At 38.8% G+C, this 26,412-nt stretch overlaps 1 protein-coding gene across 2 annotated transcripts in view; it reads right to left on the reverse strand.

Moving 5' to 3' along the window:
- Positions 1-22,415, reverse strand: part of LOC142197102 (methionine synthase reductase-like) — a 45,456-nt gene extending 23,041 nt beyond the window's left edge. Inside the window, exon 1 of one of the 2 annotated variants that reach the window (XM_075267172.1) lies at positions 22,326-22,415. The gene's annotated coding sequence lies outside the window, so the exon portion shown is untranslated. Of the gene's footprint in view, positions 1-22,296 lie in introns of both variants that reach the window. The other variant, XM_075267180.1, reaches the window with a different exon arrangement.
- Positions 22,416-26,412: the final 3,997 nt, after the last annotated feature.

Below are 26,412 nucleotides of genomic sequence, written 5' to 3' on the forward strand. Positions count from 1 at the left end.
TCTATACTATACTATACATGACAGGGGGATATACAGTAACTGGCAGTATCTATACTATACATGACAGGAGGATATACAGTAACTGACAGTATCTATACTATACTATACATGACAGGGGGATATACAGTAACTGGCAGTATCTATACTATACTATACATGACGGGGATATACAGTAACTGGCGGTGTCTATACTATACTATACATGACAGGGGATATACAGTAACTGGCAGTATATATACTATACTATACATGACAGGGGGATATACAATAACTGACAGTATCTATACTATACTATACATGACAGGGGATATACAGTAACCGGCGGTATCTATACTATACTATACATGACAGGGGATATACAGTAACTGGCAGTATATATACTATACTATACATGACAGCGGGATATACAGTAACTGGTAGTATCTATACTATACTATACATGACAGGAGGATATACAGTAACTGGCGGTATCTATACTATACTATACATGACAGGGGGATATACAGTAACTGGCAGTATCTATACTATACTATACATGACAGAGGGATATACAGTAACTGGCAGTATCTATACTATACTATACATGACAGGAGGATATACAGTAACTGGCGGTATCTATACTATACTATACATGACAGGGGGATATACAGTAACTGGCAGTATCTATACTATACTATACATGACAGAGGGATATACAGTAACTGGCAGTATCTATACTATACTATACATGACAGGAGGATATACAGTAACTGGTAGTATCTATACTATACTATACATGACAGGGGATATACAGTAACTGGCAGTATCTATACTATACTATACATGACAGGGGGATATACAGTAACTGGCAGTATCTATACTATACTATACATGACAGGAGGATATACAGTAACTGGTAGTATCTATACTATACTATACATGACAGAGGGATATACAGTAACTGGCAGTATCTATACTATACTATACATGACAGGAGGATATACAGTAACTGGCAGTATCTATACTATACTATACATGACAGGAGGATATACAGTAACTGGCGGTATCTATACTATACTATACATGACAGCGGGATATACAGTAACTGGCAGTATCTATACTATACTATACATGACAGGGGGATATACAGTAACTGGCAGTATCTATACTATACTATACATGACAGAGGGATATACAGTAACTGACAGTATCTATACTATACTATACATGACAGGGGGATATACAGTAACTGGCGGTATCTATACTATACTATACATGACAGGAGGATATACAGTAACTGGCAGTATCTATACTATACTATACATGACAGGAGGATATACAGTAACTGGCAGTATCTATACTATACTATACTATACATGACAGGAGGATATACAGTAACTGGCAGTATCTATACTATACTATACATGACAGGAGGATATACAGTAACTGGCAGTATCTATACTATACTATACATGACAGGAGGATATACAGTAACTGGCAGTATCTATACTATACTATACATGACAGGGGGATATACAGTAACTGGCAGTATCTATACTATACTATACATGACAGGAGGATATACAGTAACTGGCAGTATCTATACTATACTATACATGACAGGGGGATATACAGTAACTGGTAGTATCTATACTATACTATACATGACAGGAGGATATACAGTAACTGGTAGTATCTATACTATACTATACATGACAGGGGGATATACAGTAACTGGCAGTATCTATACTATACTATACATGACAGGGGGATATACAGTAACTGGCAGTATCTATACTATACTATACATGACAGGGGGATATACAGTAACTGGCAGTATCTATACTATACTATACATGACAGGGGGATATACAGTAATTGGCAGTATCTATACTATACTATACATGACAGGGGGATATACAGTAACTGGCAGTATCTATACTATACATGACAGGGGGATATACAGTAACTGGCAGTGTCTATACTATACTATACATGACAGGGGATATACAGTAACTGGCAGTATCTATACTATACTATACATGACAGGGGGATATACAGTAACTGGCAGTATCTATACTATACTATACATGACAGGGGATATACAGTAACTGGCAGTATCTATACTATACTATACATGACAGGAGGATATACAGTAACTGGCAGTGTCTATACTATACTATACATGACAGGGGATATACAGTAACTGGCAGTATCTATACTATACTATACATGACAGGAGGATATACAGTAACTGGCAGTATCTATACTATACTATACATGACAGGAGGATATACAGTAACTGGCAGTATCTATACTATACTATACATGACAGGGGGATATACAGTAACTGGCAGTGTCTATACTATACTATACATGACAGGGGATATACAGTAACTGGCAGTATCTATACTATACTATACATGACAGGAGGATTTACAGTAACTGGCAGTATCTATACTATACTATATATGACAGGAGGATATACAGTAACTGGCGGTATCTATACTATACTATACATGACAGCAGGATATACAGTAACTGGCAGTATCTATACTACACTATACATGACAGGAGGATATACAGTAACTGGCAGTATCTATAATATACTATACATGACAGGGGGATATACAGTAACTGGCAGTATCTATACTATACTATACATGACAGGGGGATATACAGTAACTGGTAGTATCTATACTATACTATACATGACAGGGGGATATACAGTAACTGGTAGTATCTATACTATACTATACTATACATGACAGGGGATATACAGTAACTGGCAGTGTCTATACTATACTATACATGACAGGGGATATACAGTAACTGGCAGTATCTATACTATACTATACTATACATGACAGGGGGATATACAGTAACTGGCAGTATCTATACTATACTATACTATACATGACAGGGGGATATACAGTAACTGGTAGTATCTATACTATACTATACTATACATGACAGGGGATATACAGTAACTGGCAGTGTCTATACTATACTATACATGACAGGGGATATACAGTAACTGGCAGTATCTATACTATACTATACATGACAGGAGGATTTACAGTAACTGGCAGTATCTATACTATACTATATATGACAGGAGGATATACAGTAACTGGCGGTATCTATACTATACTATACATGACAGCAGGATATACAGTAACTGGCAGTATCTATACTACACTATACATGACAGGAGGATATACAGTAACTGGCAGTATCTATACTATACTATACATGACAGGGGGATATACAGTAACTGGCAGTATCTATACTATACTATACATGACAGGGGGATATACAGTAACTGGTAGTATCTATACTATACTATACATGACAGGGGGATATACAGTAACTGGTAGTATCTATACTATACATGACAGGGGGATATACAGTAACTGGTAGTATCTATACTATACTATACATGACAGGAGGATATACAGTAACTGGCAGTATCTATACTATACTATACATGACAGGGGGATATACAGTAACTGGCAGTATCTATACTATACTATACATGACAGGAGGATATACAGTAACTGGCAGTATCTATACTATACTATACATGACAGGGGGATATACAGTAACTGGCAGTATCTATACTATACTATACATGACAGGGGGATATACAGTAACTGGCAGTATCTATACTATACTATACATGACAGGGGGATATACAGTAACTGGCAGTATCTATACTATACTATACATGACAGGGGGATATACAGTAACTGGTAGTATCTATACTATACTATACTATACATGACAGGGGGATATACAGTAACTGGCAGTGTCTATACTATACTATACATGACAGGGGGATATACAGTAACTGGCAGTATCTATACTATACTATACATGACAGGGGGATATACAGTAACTGGTAGTATCTATACTATACTATACATGACAGCGGGATATACAGTAACTGGTAGTATCTATACTATACTATACATGACAGGGGATATACAGTAACTGGCGGTATCTATACTATACTATACATGACAGGGGGATATACAGTAACTGGCGGTATCTATACTATACTATACATGACAGGGGGATATACAGTAACTGGAGTATCTATACTATACTATACATGACAGGGGATATACAGTAACTGGTAGTATCTATACTATACTATACATGACAAGAGGATATACAGTAACTGGCAGTATCTATACTATACTATACATGACAGGAGGATATACAGTAACTGGTAGTATCTATACTATACTATACATGACAGGAGGATATACAGTAACTGGCAGTATCTATACTATACTATACATGACAGGAGGGTATACAGTAACTGGCGGTATCTATACTATACTATACATGACAGGGGGATATACAGTAACTGGCAGTATCTATACTTTACTATACATGACAGGGGGATATACAGTAACTGGCGGTATCTATACTATACTATACATGACAGGAGGATATACAGTAACCGGTAGTATCTATACTATACTATACATGACAGGGGGATATACAGTAACTGGCAGTATCTATACTATACTATACATGACAGGGGGATATACAGTAACTGGTAGTATCTATACTATACTATACATGACAGGGGGATATACAGTAACTGGCAGTATCTATACTATACTATACATGACAGGGGATATACAGTAACTGGCAGTATCTATACTATACTATACATGACAGGAGGATATACAGTAACTGGCAGTATCTATACTATACTATACATGACAGGGGGATATACAGTAACTGGCAGTATCTATACTATACATGACAGGGGATATACAGTAACTGGCGGTATCTATACTATACTATACTATACATGACAGGGGGATATACAGTAACTGGCAGTATCTATACTATACATGACAGGGGATATACAGTAACTGGCAGTATCTATACTATACTATACATGACAGGGGGATATACAGTAACTGGCAGTATCTATACTATACTATACATGACAGGGGATATACAGTAACTGGCAGTATCTATACTATACTATACATGACAGGGGATATACAGTAACTGGCAGTATCTATACTATACTATACATGACAGGAGGATATACAGTAACTGGTAGTATCTATACTATACTATACTATACATGACAGGGGGATATACAGTAACTGGTAGTATCTATACTATACTATACATGACAGAGGGATATACAGTAACTGGCAGTATCTATACTATACTATACATGACAGGAGGATATACAGTAACTGGCAGTATCTATACTATACTATACATGACAGGAGGATATACAGTAACTGGCAGTATCTATACTATACTATACATGACAGGGGGATATACAGTAACTGGCAGTATCTAAACTATACTATACATGACAGGAGGATATACAGTAACTGGCAGTATCTATACTATACTATACATGACAGGAGGATATACAGTAACTGGCAGTATCTATACTATACATGACAGAGGGATATACAGTAACTGGCAGTATCTATACTATACATGACAGGAGGATATACAGTAACTGGTAGTATCTATACTATACTATACATGACAGGGGGATATACAGTAACTGGTAGTATCTATACTATACTATACATGACAGGGGGATATACAGTAACTGGCAGTATCTATACTATACATGACAGGGGATATACAGTAACTGGCAGTATCTATACTATACTATACATGACAGGGGGATATACAGTAACTGGCAGTATCTATACTATACTATACTATACATGACAGGGGGATATACAGTAACTGGCAGTATCTATACTATACTATACATGACAGGGGGATATACAGTAACTGGCAGTATCTATACTATACATGACAGGGAGATATACAGTAAGTGGCAGTATCTATACTATACTATACATGACAGGAGGATATACAGTAACTGGCAGTATCTATACTATACTATACATGACAGAGGGATATACAGTAACTGGCAGTATCTATACTATACATGACAGGAGGATATACAGTAACTAGCGGTATCTATACTATACTATATATGACAGGGGATATACAGTAACTGGCAGTATCTATACTATACTATACATGACGGGGATATACAGTAACTGGCAGTATCTATACTATACTATACATGACAGGGGATATACAGTAACTAGCAGTATCTATACTATACTATACATGACAGGAGGATATACAGTAACTGGTAGTATCTATACTATACTATACATGACAGGGGATATACAGTAACTGGCAGTATCTATACTATACTATACATGACAGGGGGATATACAGTAACTGGTAGTATCTATACTATACTATACATGACAGGGGATATACAGTAACTGGCAGTATCTATACTATACTATACATGACAGGGGGATATACAGTAACTGGTAGTATCTATACTATACTATACATGACAGGGGGATATACAGTAACTGGTAGTATCTATACTATACTATACATGACAGGAGGATATACAGTAACTGGCGGTATCTATACTATACTATACATGACAGGGGGATATACAGTAACTGGCGGTATCTATACTATACTATACATGACAGGGGGATATACAGTAACTGGCAGTATCTATACTATACTATACATGACAGCGGGATATACAGTAACTGGCAGTATCTATACTATACTATACATGACAGGGGGATATACAGTAACTGGCAGTATCTATACTATACTATACATGACAGGGGGATATACAGTAACTGGTAGTATCTATACTATACTATACATGACAGGGGATATACAGTAACTGGCAGTATCTATACTATACTATACATGACAGGGGGATATACAGTAACTGGTAGTATCTATACTATACTATACATGACAGGGGGATATACAGTAACTGGTAGTATCTATACTATACTATACATGACAGGGGATATACAGTAACTGGCAGTATCTATACTATACTATACATGACAGGGGGATATACAGTAACTGGCGGTATCTATACTATACTATACATGACAGGGGGATATACAGTAACTGGCGGTATCTATACTATACTATACATGACAGGGGGATATACAGTAACTGGCAGTATCTATACTATACTATACATGACAGCGGGATATACAGTAACTGGCAGTATCTATACTATACTATACATGACAGGGGGATATACAGTAACTGGCAGTATCTATACTATACATGACAGGGGGATATACAGTAACTGGCAGTATCTATACTATACTATACATGACAGGGGGATATACAGTAACTGGCAGTATCTATACTATACTATACATGACAGGGGGATATACAGTAACTGGTAGTATCTATACTATACATGACAGGGGGATATACAGTAACTGGCAGTATCTATACTATACATGACAGGGGGATATACAGTAACTGGCAGTATCTATACTATACTATACATGACAGGGGGATATACAGTAACTGGCAGTATATATACTATACTATACATGACGGGGATATACAGTAACTGGCAGTATCTATACTATACTATACATGACAGGGGGATATACAGTAACTGGCAGTATCTATACTATACTATACATGACAGAAGGATATACTGTAACTGGCAGTATCTATACTATACTATACATGACAGGAGGATATACAGTAACTGGTAGTATCTATACTATACTATACATGACAGGGGGATATACAGTAACTGGCAGTATCTATACTATACTATACATGACAGGAGGATATACAGTAACTGGCAGTATCTATACTATACTATACATGACAGGAGGATATACAGTAACTGGCAGTATCTATACTATACTATACATGACAAGGGGATATACAGTAACTGGCAGTATCTATACTATACTATACATGACAGGAGGATATACAGTAACTGGCAGTATCTATACTATACTATACATGACAGGGGATATACAGTAACTGGCAGTATGTATACTATACTATACATGACAGGGGATATACAGTAACTGGCAGTATCTATACTATACTATACATGAGAGGAGGATATACAGTAACTGGCAGTATCTATACTATACTATACTATACATGACAGGAGGATATACAGTAACTGGCAGTATCTATACTATACTATACATGACAGGGGATATACAGTAACTGGCAGTATCTATACTATACTATACATGAGAGGAGGATATACAGTAACTGGCAGTATCTATACTATACTATACTATACATGACAGGGGGATATACAGTAACTGGCAGTATCTTTACTATACATGACAGGGGGATATACAGTAACTGGCAGTGTCTATACTATACTATACATGACAGGAGGATATACGGTAACTGGCAGTATCTATACTATACTATACATGACAGGGGGATATACAGTAACTGGCGGTATCTATACTATACTATACATGACAGGGGGATATACAGTAACTGGCGGTATATATACTATACTATACATGACAGGGGGATATACAGTAACTGGCGGTATCTATACTATACTATACATGACAGGGGGATATACAGTAACTGGCGGTATCTATACTATACTATACATGACAGGGGGATATACAGTAACTGGCAGTATCTATACTATACTATACATGACAGGGGGATATACAGTAACTGGCAGTATCTATACTATACTATACATGACAGGGGGATATACAGTAACTGGCGGTATATATAATATACTATACATGACAGGAGGATATACAGTAACTGGCGGTATCTATATTATACTATACATGACAGGGGATATACAGTAAGTGGCAGTATCTATACTATACTATACATGACAGGGGGATATACAGTAACTGGCAGTATCTATACTATACTATACATGACAGAGGGATATACAGTAACTGGTAGTATCTATACTATACTATACATGACAGGAGGATATACAGTAACTGGCAGTATCTATACTATACTATACATGACAGGGGGATATACAGTAACTGGTAGTATCTATACTATACTATACATGACAGGGGGATATACAGTAACTGGCAGTATCTATACTATACTATACATGACAGAGGGATATACAGTAACTGGCAGTATCTATACTATACTATACATGACAGGGGGATATACAGTAACTGGCAGTATCTATACTATACTATACATGACAGAGGGATATACAGTAACTGGCGGTATCTATACTATACTATACATGACAGGAGGATATACAGTAACTGGCAGTATCTATACTATACATGACAGGGGGATATACAGTAACTGGCGGTATCTATACTATACTATACATGACAGGGGGATATACAGTAACTGGCAGTATCTATACTATACTATACATGACAGGGGGATATACAGTAACTGGCAGTATCTATACTATACTATACATGACAGGGGGATATACAGTAACTGGCGGTATCTATACTATACTATACATGACAGGGGGATATACAGTAACTGGCAGTATCTATACTATACTATACATGACAGGGGGATATACAGTAACTGGCAGTATCTATACTATACTATACATGACAGAGGGATATACAGTAACTGGTAGTATCTATACTATACTATACATGACAGGGGGATATACAGTAACTGGTAGTATCTATACTATACTATACATGACAGGGGGATATACAGTAACTGGCAGTATCTATACTATACATGACAGGGGGATATACAGTAACTGGCGGTATCTATACTATACTATACATGACAGGGGGATATACAGTAACTGGCAGTCTCTATACTATAGTATACATGACAGGGGGATATACAGTAACTGGCAGTATCTATACTATACATGACAGGGGATATACAGTAACTGGCAGTATCTATACTATACATGACAGGGGGATATACAGTAACTGGCGGTATATATACTATACTATACATGACAGGAGGATATACAGTAACTGGCAGTATCTATACTATACATGACAGGGGGATATACAGTAACTGGCAGTATCTATACTATACTATACATGACAGGGGGATATACAGTAACTGGCAGTATCTATACTATACATGACAGGGGATATACAGTAACTGGCGGTATCTATACTATACTATACATGACAGGGGGATATACAGTAACTGACAGTATCTATACTATACATGACAGGGGCATATACAGTAACTGACAGTATCTATACTATACTATACATGACAGGGGATATACAGTAACTGGCGGTATCTATACTATACTATACATGACAGGAGGATATACAGTAACTGGCAGTATCTATACTATACATGACGGAGATATACAGTAACTGGCAGTATCTATACTATACTATACATGACAGGGGATATACAGTAACTGGCGGTATCTATACTATACTATACATGACAGGGGGATATACAGTAACTGGCAGTATCTATACTATACTATACATGACAGGGGGATATACAGTAACTGGCAGTATCTATACTATACTATACATGACAGGGGGATATACAGTAACTGGCAGTATCTATACTATACTATACATGACAGGGGGATATACAGTAACTGGCAGTATCTATACTATACTATACATGACAGGGGGATATACAGTAACTGGCAGTATCTATACTATACTATACATGACAGGGGGATATACAGTAACTGGCAGTATCTATACTATACTATACATGACAGGGGGATATACAGTAACTGGCAGTATCTATACTATACTATACATGACAGGGGGATATACAGTAACTGGCAGTATCTATACTATACTATACATGACGGGGATATACAGTAACTGGTAGTATCTATACTATACATGACAGGAGGATATACAGTAACTGGCAGTATCTATACTATACTATACATGACAGGGGGATATACAGTAACTGGTAGTATCTATACTATACATGACAGGAGGATATACAGTAACTGGCGGTATCTATACTATACTATACATGACAGGGGGATATACAGTAACTGGCAGTATCTATACTATACTATACATGACAGGAGGATATACGGTAACTGGTAGTATCTATACTATACTATACATGACAGGGGGATATACAGTAACTAGCAGTATCTATACTATACATGACAGGAGGATATACAGTAACTGGCAGTATCTATACTATACTGTCACGGGATGGTTAGAGTCTATACTATAGGCCATGTGTAATATATATTTCATGTGGAATGTATTCTCTAACCTGTTGTAAACATCAGTGTGTAGTTGGCTGATTCGGGTCTAGTGTGTTAGCACATTGTATGCAAATCCCTCTAACTAGTGAGGACCAGTGAGGACAATGGGTGGAGATAATCTGATCAGTGTCTCCAAGAAGATGTTGGACTGTGCATTGTTCAAAAGAGACAGGGAGTCTGCTCTCCTTGGTATAGGTGAGGGGGGAAGGATCTGTGACTCAGCCCTTCCCACCCACAGATAGAGGAAGTAACAGTTTAGTATATAGATATAGCTAGCAGTTAGTATGAGTTAGCCGGCCTGTGCACAGCTCTGCAGAGAGCCAGGACTTAGTTACAGGACCAAGAACCCAAAGTTATCATTGGATTGTGACTTCTGTGGACTTATTGTTATTACGGTTGATGTGACCGCCGCCGGCTACTAACTTTGTGGATTACAATAAATTGCTGTTGTCTCCCGACCTCTTGCGTCCGTGTTGATTCAAAAGACCATCCGGAGGAAGACGTATACTTTTGCTCCGTTACATATACTATATATGACAGGGGGATATACAGTAACTGGCAGTATCTATACTATACTATACATGACAGGGGGATATACAGTAACTGGCAGTATCTATACTATACATGACAGGGGATATACAGTAACTGGCAGTATCTATACTATACTATACATGACAGGAGGATATACAGTAACTGGCGGTATCTATACTATACATGACAGGGGGATATACAGTAACTGGTAGTATCTATACTATACATGACAGGAGGATATACAGTAACTGGCGGTATCTATACTATACTATACATGACAGGGGGATATACAGTAACTGGCAGTATCTATACTATACTATACATGACAGGAGGATATACAGTAACTGGCAGTATCTATACTATACATGACAGGGGGATATACAGTAACTGGCAGTATCTATACTATACTATACATGACAGGAGGATATACAGTAACTGGCGGTATCTATACTATACATGACAGGGGGATATACAGTAACTGGTAGTATCTATACTATACTATACTATACATGACAGGGGGATATACAGTAACTGGTAGTATCTATACTATACATGACAGGAGGATATACAGTAACTGGCGGTATCTATACTATACTATACATGACAGGGGGATATACAGTAACTGGCAGTATCTATACTATACTATACATGACAGGGGGATATACAGTAACTGGTAGTATCTATACTATACTATACATGACAGGGGGATATACAGTAACTGGCAGTATCTATACTATACTATACATGACAGGAGGATATACAGTAACTGGCAGTATCTATACTATACTATACATGACAGGGGGATATACAGTAACTGGCGGTATCTATACTATACTATACATGACAGGGGGATATACAGTAACTGGCGGTATCTATACTATACTATACATGACAGGGGGATATACAGTAACTGGCAGTATCTATACTATACTATACATGACAGAGGGATATACAGTAACTGGCGGTATCTATACTATACTATACATGACAGGGGGATATACAGTAACTGGCGGTATCTATACTATACTATACATGACAGGGGGATATACAGTAACTGGCGGTATCTATACTATACTATACATGACAGGGGGATATACAGTAACTGGCGGTATCTATACTATACTATACATGACAGGGGATATACAGTAACTGGCAGTATCTATACTATACTATACATGACAGGAGGATATACAGTAACTGGCAGTATCTATACTATACTATACATGACAGGGGATATACAGTAACTGGCAGTATCTATACTATACTATACATGACAGGGGGATATACAGTAACTGGCGGTATCTATACTATACTATACATGACAGGGGATATACAGTAACTGGCAGTATCTATACTATACTATACATGACAGGAAGATATACAGTAACTGGTAGTATCTATACTATACTATACATGACAGGAGGATATACAGTAACTGGTAGTATCTATACTATACTATACATGACAGGGGGATATACAGTAACTGGTAGTATCTATACTATACATGACAGGAGGATATACAGTAACTGGTAGTATCTATACTATACTATACATGACAGGGGGATATACAGTAACTGGCAGTATCTATACTATACATGAAAGGGGGATATACAGTAACTGGCAGTATCTATACTATACTATACATGACAGGGGGATATACAGTAACTGGCAGTATCTATACTATACTATACATGACAGGGGGATATACAGTAACTGGCAGTATCTATACTATACTATACATGACAGGGGGATATACAGTAACTGGCAGTATCTATACTATACTATACATGACAGGAGGATATACAGTAACTGGCAGTATCTATACTATACTATACATGACAGCGGGATATACAGTAACTGGCGGTATCTATACTATACATGACAGCGGGATATACAGTAACTGGCGGTATCTATACTATACTATACATGACAGGGGATATACAGTAACTGGCAGTATCTATACTATACTATACATGACAGGGGATATACAGTAACTGGCAGTATCTATACTATACTATACATGACAGGGGGATATACAGTAACTGGCGGTATCTATACTATACTATACATGACAGGGGATATACAGTAACTGGCAGTATCTATACTATACATGACAGGAAGATATACAGTAACTGGTAGTATCTATACTATACTATACATGACAGGAGGATATACAGTAACTGGCAGTATCTATACTATACTATACATGACAGGGGGATATACAGTAACTGGCAGTATCTATACTATACTATACATGACGGGGATATACAGTAACTGGTAGTATCTATACTATACATGACAGGAGGATATACAGTAACTGGCAGTATCTATACTATACTATACTATACATGACAGGGGGATATACAGTAACTGGTAGTATCTATACTATACATGACAGGAGGATATACAGTAACTGGCGGTATCTATACTATACTATACATGACAGGGGGATATACAGTAACTGGCAGTATCTATACTATACTATACATGACAGGAGGATATACGGTAACTGGTAGTATCTATACTATACTATACATGACAGGGGGATATACAGTAACTGGCAGTATCTATACTATACATGACAGGAGGATATACAGTAACTGGCAGTATCTATACTATACTATATATGACAGGGGGATATACAGTAACTGGCAGTATCTATACTATACTATACATGACAGGGGGATATACAGTAACTGGCAGTATCTATACTATACTATACATGACAGGGGGATATACAGTAACTGGCAGTATCTATACTATACATGACAGGGGATATACAGTAACTGGCGGTATCTATACTATACTATACTATACATGACAGGAGGATATACAGTAACTGGCAGTATCTATACTATACATGACAGGGGGATATACAGTAACTGGCAGTATCTATACTATACTATACATGACAGGAGGATATACAGTAACTGGCAGTATCTATACTATACATGACAGGAGGATATACAGTAACTGGCGGTATCTATACTATACATGACAGGGGGATATACAGTAACTGGTAGTATCTATACTATACTATACTATACATGACAGGGGGATATACAGTAACTGGTAGTATCTATACTATACATGACAGGAGGATATACAGTAACTGGCGGTATCTATACTATACTATACATGACAGGGGGATATACAGTAACTGGCAGTATCTATACTATACTATACATGACAGGGGGATATACAGTAACTGGTAGTATCTATACTATACTATACATGACAGGGGGATATACAGTAACTGGCAGTATCTATACTATACTATACATGACAGGAGGATATACAGTAACTGGCAGTATCTATACTATACTATACATGACAGGGGGATATACAGTAACTGGCGGTATCTATACTATACTATACATGACAGGGGGATATACAGTAACTGGCAGTATCTATACTATACTATACATGACAGAGGGATATACAGTAACTGGCGGTATCTATACTATACTATACATGACAGGGGGATATACAGTAACTGGCGGTATCTATACTATACTATACATGACAGGGGGATATACAGTAACTGGCGGTATCTATACTATACTATACATGACAGGGGGATATACAGTAACTGGCGGTATCTATACTATACTATACATGACAGGGGATATACAGTAACTGGCAGTATCTATACTATACTATACATGACAGGAGGATATACAGTAACTGGCAGTATCTATACTATACTATACATGACAGGGGATATACAGTAACTGGCAGTATCTATACTATACTATACATGACAGGGGGATATACAGTAACTGGCGGTATCTATACTATACTATACATGACAGGGGATATACAGTAACTGGCAGTATCTATACTATACTATACATGACAGGAAGATATACAGTAACTGGTAGTATCTATACTATACTATACATGACAGGAGGATATACAGTAACTGGTAGTATCTATACTATACTATACATGACAGGGGGATATACAGTAACTGGTAGTATCTATACTATACATGACAGGAGGATATACAGTAACTGGTAGTATCTATACTATACTATACATGACAGGGGGATATACAGTAACTGGCAGTATCTATACTATACATGACAGGGGGATATACAGTAACTGGCAGTATCTATACTATACTATACATGACAGGGGGATATACAGTAACTGGCGGTATCTATACTATACTATACATGACAGGGGATATACAGTAACTGGCAGTATCTATACTATACATGACAGGAAGATATACAGTAACTGGTAGTATCTATACTATACTATACATGACAGGAGGATATACAGTAACTGGCGGTATCTATACTATACTATACATGACAGGAGGATATACAGTAACTGGTAGTATCTATACTATACATGACAGGGGATATACAGTAACTGGCAGTATCTATACTATACTATACATGACAGGGGATATACAGTAACTGGCAGTATCTATACTATACTATACATGACAGGGGGATATACAGTAACTGGTAGTATCTATACTATACTATACATGACAGGAGGATATACAGTAACTGGCAGTATCTATACTATACTATACATGACAGGGGGATATACAGTAACTGGCGGTATCTATACTATACTATACATGACAGGGGGATATACAGTAACTGGCAGTATCTATACTATACTATACATGACAGGGGATATACAGTAACTGGCAGTATCTATACTATACTATACATGACAGGGGGATATACAGTAACTGGCAGTATCTATACTATACTATACATGACAGGGGGATATACAGTAACTGGCAGTATCTATACTATACTATACATGACAGGGGGATATACAGTAACTGGCGGTATCTATACTATACTATACATGACAGGGGATATACAGTAACTGGCAGTATCTATACTATACTATACATGACAGGGGATATACAGTAACTGGCAGTATCTATACTATACTATACATGACAGGAGGATATACAGTAACTGGTAGTATCTATACTATACTATACATGACAGGAGGATATACAGTAACTGGTAGTATCTATACTATACTATACATGACAGGGGGATATACAGTAACTGGTAGTATCTATACTATACTATACATGACAGGGGGATATACAGTAACTGGCAGTATCTATACTATACTATACATGACAGGGGGATATACAGTAACTGGCAGTATCTATACTATACTATACATGACAGGGGGATATACAGTAACTGGCGGTATCTATACTATACTATACATGACAGGGGATATACAGTAACTGGCAGTATCTATACTATACATGACAGGAAGATATACAGTAACTGGTAGTATCTATACTATACTATACATGACAGGAGGATATACAGTAACTGGCGGTATCTATACTATACTATACATGACAGGGGATATACAGTAACTGGTAGTATCTATACTATACTATACATGACAGGGGATATACAGTAACTGGCGGTATCTATACTATACTATACATGACAGGGGGATATACAGTAACTGGCAGTATCTATACTATACTATACATGACAGGAGGATATACAGTAACTGGCAGTATCTATACTATACTATACATGACAGGGGGATATACAGTAACTGGCGGTATCTATACTATACTATACATGACAGGGGATATACAGTAACTGGCAGTATCTATACTATACTATACATGACAGCGGGATATACAGTAACTGGCAGTATCTATACTATACTATACATGACAGGGGATATACAGTAACTGGCAGTATCTATACTATACTATACATGACAGGGGGATATACAGTAACTGGCAGTATCTATACTATACTATACATGACAGGGGGATATACAGTAACTGGCAGTATCTATACTATACTATACATGACAGGGGGATATACAGTAACTGGCAGTATCTATACTATACTATACATGACAGGGGGATATACAGTAACTGGCGGTATCTATACTATACTATACATGACAGGGGATATACAGTAACTGGCAGTATCTATACTATACTATACATGACAGGAAGATATACAGTAACTGGTAGTATCTATACTATACTATACATGACAGGAGGATATACAGTAACTGGTAGTATCTATACTATACTATACATGACAGGGGGATATACAGTAACTGGTAGTATCTATACTATACTATACATGACAGGGGGATATACAGTAACTGGCAGTATCTATACTATACTATACATGACAGGGGGATATACAGTAACTGGTAGTATCTATACTATACATGACAGGAGGATATACAGTAACTGGTAGTATCTATACTATACTATACATGACAGGGGGATATACAGTAACTGGCAGTATCTATACTATACTATACATGACAGGGGGATATACAGTAACTGGCGGTATCTATACTATACTATACATGACAGGGGATATACAGTAACTGGCAGTATCTATACTATACATGACAGGAAGATATACAGTAACTGGTAGTATCTATACTATACTATACATGACAGGAGGATATACAGTAACTGGCGGTATCTATACTATACTATACATGACAGGAGGATATACAGTAACTGGTAGTATCTATACTATACTATACATGACAGGGGATATACAGTAACTGGCAGTATCTATACTATACTATACATGACAGGGGATATACAGTAACTGGCAGTATCTATACTATACTATACATGACAGGGGATATACAGTAACTGGCAGTATCTATACTATACTATACATGACAGGGGGATATACAGTAACTGGTAGTATCTATACTATACTATACATGACAGGAGGATATACAGTAACTGGCAGTATCTATACTATACTATACATGACAGGGGGATATACAGTAACTGGCGGTATCTATACTATACATGACAGGGGGATATACAGTAACTGGCAGTATCTATACTATACTATACATGACAGGGGGATATACAGTAACTGGCAGTATCTATACTATACTATACATGACAGGGGGATATACAGTAACTGGCAGTATCTATACTATACTATACATGACAGGGGGATATACAGTAACTGGCAGTATCTATACTATACTATACATGACAGGGGGATATACAGTAACTGGCAGTATCTATACTATACTATACATGACAGGAGGATATACAGTAACTGGCAGTATCTATACTATACTATACATGACAGGGGGATATACAGTAACTGGCAGTATCTATACTATACTATACATGACAGGGGGATATACAGTAACTGGCGGTATCTATACTATACTATACATGACAGGGGATATACAGTAACTGGCAGTATCTATACTATACTATACATGACAGGAGGATATACAGTAACTGGTAGTATCTATACTATACTATACATGACAGGGGGATATACAGTAACTGGTAGTATCTATACTATACTATACATGACAGGAGGATATACAGTAACTGACAGTATCTATACTATACTATACATGACAGGAGGATATACAGTAACTAGCGGTATCTATACTATACTATACATGACAGGAGGATATACAGTAACTGGTAGTATCTATACTATACTATACATGACAGGGGGATATACAGTAACTGGCAGTATCTATACTATACATGACAGGAGGATATACAGTAACTGGCAGTATCTATACTATACTATACATGACAGGGGGATATACAGTAACTGGTAGTATCTATACTATACTATACATGACAGGGGGATATACAGTAACTGGCAGTATCTATACTATAATATACATGACAGGAGGATATACAGTAACTGGCAGTATCTATACTATACTATACATGACAAGAGGATATACAGTAACTGGCAGTATCTATACTATACTATACATGACAGGGGGATATACAGTAACTGGTAGTATCTATACTATACTATACATGACAGGGGATATACAGTAACTGGCAGTGTCTATACTATACTATACATGACAGGGGGATATACAGTAACTGGTAGTATATATACTATACTATACATGACAGGGGGATATACAGTAACTGGCAGTATCTATACTATACTATACATGACAGGGGGATATACAGTAACTGGTAGTATCTATACTATACTATACATGACAGGGGATATACAGTAACTGGTAGTATCTATACTATACTATACATGACAGGGGGATATACAGTAACTGGTAGTATCTATACTATACTATACATGACAGGAGGATATACAGTAACTGGCGGTATCTATACTATACTATACTATACATGACAGGGGGATATACAGTAACTGGCAGTATCTATACTATACTATACATGACAGGGGGATATACAGTAACTGGCAGTATCTATACTATACTATACATGACAGGGGATATACAGTAACTGGCAGTGTCTATACTATACTATACATGACAGGGGGATATACAGTAACTGGTAGTATATATACTATACTATACATGACAGGGGGATATACAGTAACTGGCAGTATCTATACTATACTATACATGACAGGGGGATATACAGTAACTGGTAGTATCTATACTATACTATACATGACAGGGGATATACAGTAACTGGTAGTATCTATACTATACTATACATGACAGGGGGATATACAGTAACTGGTAGTATCTATACTATACTATACATGACAGGAGGATATACAGTAACTGGCGGTATCTATACTATACTATACTATACATGACAGGGGGATATACAGTAACTGGCAGTATCTATACTATACTATACATGACAGGGGGATATACAGTAACTGGCAGTATCTATACTATACTATACATGACAGGGGGATATACAGTAACTGGCAGTATCTATACTATACTATACATGACAGGGGGATATACAGTAACTGGCAGTATCTATACTATACTATACATGACAGGGGATATACAGTAACTGGTAGCATCTATACTATACATGACAGGGGGATATACAGTAACTGGTAGTATCTATACTATACTATACATGACAGGGGGATATACAGTAACTGGCAGTATCTATACTATACTATACATGACAGGAGGATATACAGTAACTGGCGGTATCTATACTATACTATACTATACATGACAGGGGGATATACAGTAACTGGCAGTATCTATACTATACTATACATGACAGGGGATATACAGTAACTGGTAGCATCTATACTATACTATACATGACAGGAGGATATACAGTAACTGGTAGTATCTATACTATACTATACATGACAGGAGGATATATAGTAACTGGCAGTATCTATACTATACTATACATGACAGGGGATATACAGTAACTGGCAGTATCTATACTATACATGACAGGGGGATATACAGTAACTGGCAGTATCTATACTATACTATACATGACAGGGGGATATACAGTAACTGGCGGTATCTATACTATACTATACATGACAGGGGGATATACAGTAACTGGCGGTATCTATACTATACTATACATGACAGGGGGATATACAGTAACTGGTAGTATCTATACTATACTATACATGACAGGGGGATATACAGTAACTGGCAGTATCTATACTATACTATACATGACAGGGGGATATACAGTAACTGGCAGTATCTATACTATACTATACATGACAGAGGGATATACAGTAACTGGCGGTATCTATACTATACTATACATGACAGGGGATATACAGTAACTGGCAGTATCTATACTATACTATACATGACAGGGGGATATACAGTAACTGGTAGTATCTATACTATACTATACATGACAGGGGGATATACAGTAACTGGTAGTATCTATACTATACTATACATGACAGGGGGATATACAGTAACTGGCAGTATATATACTATACTATACTATACATGACAGGGGGATATACAGTAACTGGCAGTATCTATACTATACTATACATGACAGGGGGATATACAGTAACTGGCAGTATCTATACTATACTATACATGACAGGGGGATATACAGTAACTGGCAGTATCTATACTATACTATACATGACAGGGGGATATACAGTAACTGGTAGTATCTATACTATACTATACATGACAGGAGGATATACAGTAACTGGCAGTATCTATACTATACATGACAGGGGGATATACAGTAACTGGCAGTATCTATACTATACTATACATGACAGGGGGATATACAGTAACTGGCAGTATCTATACTATACTATACATGACAGAGGGATATACAGTAACTGGCGGTATCTATACTATACTATACATGACAGGGGATATACAGTAACTGGCAGTATCTATACTATACTATACATGACAGGGGGATATACAGTAACTGGTAGTATCTATACTATACTATACATGACAGGGGGATATACAGTAACTGGCAGTATCTATACTATACTATACATGACAGAGGGATATACAGTAACTGGCGGTATCTATACTATACTATACATGACAGGGGATATACAGTAACTGGCAGTATCTATACTATACTATACATGACAGGGGGATATACAGTAACTGGCAGTATCTATACTATACTATACATGACAGAGGGATATACAGTAACTGGCGGTATCTATACTATACTATACATGACAGGGGATATACAGTAACTGGCAGTATCTATACTATACTATACATGACAGGAGGATATACAGTAACTGGTAGTATCTATACTATACTATACATGACAGGGGGATATACAGTAACTGGCGGTATATATACTATACTATACATGACAGGGGGATATACAGTAACTGGCGGTATATATAATATACAGACCCCTATAGAGCACATATGTAAGCACACGGTATACGGATGATCTCCTCACTACACATATTACATACTATAGTCACATACAGCACCGTGCTCACACCTGTCTGAGGAGTTTGTGTCCTGAAGTGAAGAAATCTCACCGGGGGCAGCGGAGCCGGTACCGGCAGAAGAGCAAGAACCGAAGAGAGACAGGAACACGTGACACAGAGCCGAGAGCATGTGGGGGAGGAGCCGTGACGTCATGTGAAAGGGCGGGACATAGATCCGGAAGTAGCTGCAGGGAGGGGGAGGAAATGGGGAGTGACGTATTTACATGGGACTGTATGTGAGGGGGAGGAGGGATGTATTTACATGAGACTGTATGTGAGGGGGAGGAGGGATGTATTTACATGAGACTGTATGTGAGGGGGAGGAGGGATGTATTTACATGGGTCTGTATGTGAGGAGGAGGAGGGGATGTATTTACATGGGACTGTATGTGAGGAGGAGGAGGGGATGTATTTACATGGGACTGTATGTGAGGAGGATGTATTTACATGGGACTGTATGTGATGATGAGGAGGGGATGTATTTACATGGGACTGTATGTGAGGAGGATGTATTTACATGGGACTGTATGTGATGATGAGGAGGGGATGTATTTACATGGGACTGTATGTGAGGAGGAGGAGGGGATGTATTTACATGGGACTGTATGTGAGGGGAGGGGGATGTATTTACATGGGACTGTGTGTGAGGAGGAGGGGGATGTATTTACATGGGACTGTATGTGAGGAGGAGGAGGGGATGTATTTACATGGGACTGTATGTGAGGAGGAGGATGTATTTACATGGGACTGTGTGTGAGGAGGAGGGGAATGTATTTACATGGGACTGTATGTGAGGGGATGTATTTACATGGGAGTGTATGTGAGGAGGAGGGGGATGTATTTACATGGGACTGTATGTGAGGAGGAGGGGATGTATTTACATGGGGATGTACGAGAGGGGGTGTATTTACATGGGACTGTATGTGAGGGGGAGGGATGTGTTTACATGGGACTGTATGTGAGGGGGGAGGGGTGTATTTACATGGGACTGGATGTGAGGGGGAGGAGGATGTATTTACATGGGACTGTATGTGAGGGGATGTATTTACATGGGACTGTATGGGAAGAGGATGTATTTACATGGGACTGTATGTGAGGAAGAGAAAGTTGTATTTACATGGGACTGTATGTGAGGGGGTGTATTTACATGGGACTGTATGTGAGGAGGAGGAGGATGTATTTACATGGGACTGTATGTGAGGAGGAGGAGAATGTATTTACATGGGACTGTATGTGAGGGGGAGGGGGTGTATTTACATGGGACTGTATGTGAGGAGGAGGGGGATGTATTTACATGGGACTGTATGTGAGGAGGATGTATTTACATGGGACTGTATGTGAGGGGGAGGGGGATGTATTTACATGGGACTGTATGTGAGGAGGATGTATTTACATGGGACTGTATGTGAGGAGGAGGAGAATGTATTTACATGGGACTGTATGTGAGGAGGAGGAGAATGTATTTACATGGGACTGTATGTGAGGGGGAGGGGGATGTATTTACATGGGACTGTATGTGAGGAGGATGTATTTACATGGGACTGTATGTGAGGAGGATGTATTTACATGGGACTGTATGTGAGGAGGAGGGGGATGTATTTACATGGGACTGTATGTGAGGGGGAGGTGAGGTCGGTATGTTGGGGTGATGCCATATGTAATACAGTCCTATGTGTAAGTTCGTGCCCCCCTATTAATCATTATTAGTTTGGTGTTTGCCATGTCAGTCTGATCTCTCTAATAACTGATGGACACAGGAATATCTCAGGATGGGAATGAGGTTTCTTGTAGTAACAGAGAATGTGTGATATGGGATTACACCAAGCAGCAGGAAGCGACTGGAGGCAGAAGGAGGAGGAGCTACTAAATATTACTGGCACTGTTCTGTTGGGGCGCCCAGACTTTTGCACCGGTCACATTTTGGTATAATCTCATATCGCACATTCTCTGTTAGTACAATAAACCTCATTCCAATCCTGAGATATTTCTGTGTCCATCAGGTATTAGAGAGATCGGACTGACATGGCAAACACCAAAACATTTACAACTAACAATGATTAATAGGGGGGCACAAACTTATACATAGGACTGTATACTGGGGGTGTTTGATCCTACTGTTTGTGGTGTCATCCCTTTGATGCAGGGGGCGCTCTAACACATCCTGGAGTGCATTATATCTGGATTGGTAATTTGTAAAAACATGGCGTCACCTCTCATGCACAATAGAGGGCGCTAGAGCTGCATCCAGATGGTATGTGGAAGGCGTCCGGCCGTGTGTATACTGCGTGTGATGTCTGGAGCAGTATACAGAGGCCACGTATATGGACAGTGACTACACAGAGCAGATCAGGACCCGTCCTATATACTAGATGAGGCGATTACTGTACAGCAGTGACGGGATTGTTCATACAACAGATCACACTCTCAGCTAAACTGTCCGATCAGCGAGTCTGCACCGGATGGCTACTGAGCGAGAGATATGGCCAAACATCAAGATATATGAGCGCAGGGGCAATCTATCTGCTGGCCACCAAGGCACAGTGACAGCATGTTCATGTTTGTGAGAGTGCGGTATGGGGCGCAGCGCAGGGACAATGCCGTAACCCGGGCGGATCCATCTCCTGCTGCTCGGATCATCATTCCTGACTGGCAGAAGAAGAGGCCACTGTGGAGATCACTGCCCAATACGTGTCCAGCTGCCACCAACTAAGAGGAAGATGAGACTCCACGGACTGTTATACCCCAAACTGCCCCGCCCCACATATAGCAGTCACCAACTAAGAGGAAGATGAGACTCCACCGACTGTTATACCCCAAACCGCCCCACCTCCACATAGCGGTCACCAAACAAGAGGAAGATGAGACTCCACGGACTGTTATACCCCAAACCGCCCCACCCCACCTCCACATAGCGGTCACCAAGCAAGAGGAAGATGAGACTCCACCTACTGTTATACCCCAAACCGCCCCGCCCCACCTCCACATAGCGGTCACCAAACAAGAGGAAGATGAGACTCCACGGACTGTTATACCCCAAATCAGCCACCCCCCCAACCCCTTACTCTCCCCCTCGACTCCCCCTCCACTTTACTAGCTTTGGACGTGCCAATAAAGCCTATTTGATTTGATTTATGGGGGACCTACCGTGGAGCGTATAATACTATGGGGGACCTACCGTGGAGCGTATAATACTATGGCGGACCTACCGTGGAGCCTACAATACTATGGGGGACCCACCGTGGAGCGTATAATACTATGGGGGACCTACCGTGGAGCGTATAATACTATGGGGGACCTACCGTAGAGAGTATAATACTATGGGAGACCTACCGTGGAGCGTATAATACTATGGGGGACCTACCGTGGAGCATTTAATACTGTGTGGAGCAGCCACTGTGGAGCATATAATACTATGGGGGACCTACCGTGGAGCGTATAATACCATGGGAGACCTACCGTGGAGCGTATAATACCATGGGGGACCTACCGTGCAGCGTATAATACCATGTGGGACCTACCGTGGAGCCTACAATACTATGGGGGACCCACCGTGGAGCGTATAATACTATGGGAGACCTACCGTGGAGCGTATAATACTATGGGAGACCTACCGTGGAGCGTATAATACTATGGGAGACCCACCATGGAGCGTATAATACTATGGGGCACCTACCGTGGAGCGTATAATACTATGGCGGACCTACCGTGGAGCGTATAATACTATGGGGCACCTACCGTGGAGCGTATAATACTATGGGGGACCTACCGTGGAGCGTATAATACTATGGGGGACCTACCGTGGAGCCTACAATACTATGGGGGACCCACCGTGGAGCGTATAATACTATGGGGGACCTACCGTGGAGCGTATAATACTATGGGGGACCTACCGTAGAGAGTATAATACTATGGGGGACCTACCGTGGAGCGTATAATACTATGGGAGACCTACCGTGGAGCGTATAATACTATGGGGGACCTACCGTAGAGAGTATAATACTATGGGGGACCTACCGTGGAGCGTATAATACTATGGGAGACCTACCGTGGAGCGTATAATACCATGGGGGACCTACCGTGCAGCGTATAATACCATGT

Source organism: Leptodactylus fuscus, chromosome 1 (genome assembly GCF_031893055.1).
Source record: "Leptodactylus fuscus isolate aLepFus1 chromosome 1, aLepFus1.hap2, whole genome shotgun sequence".
NCBI lineage: Eukaryota > Metazoa > Chordata > Amphibia > Anura > Leptodactylidae > Leptodactylus > Leptodactylus fuscus.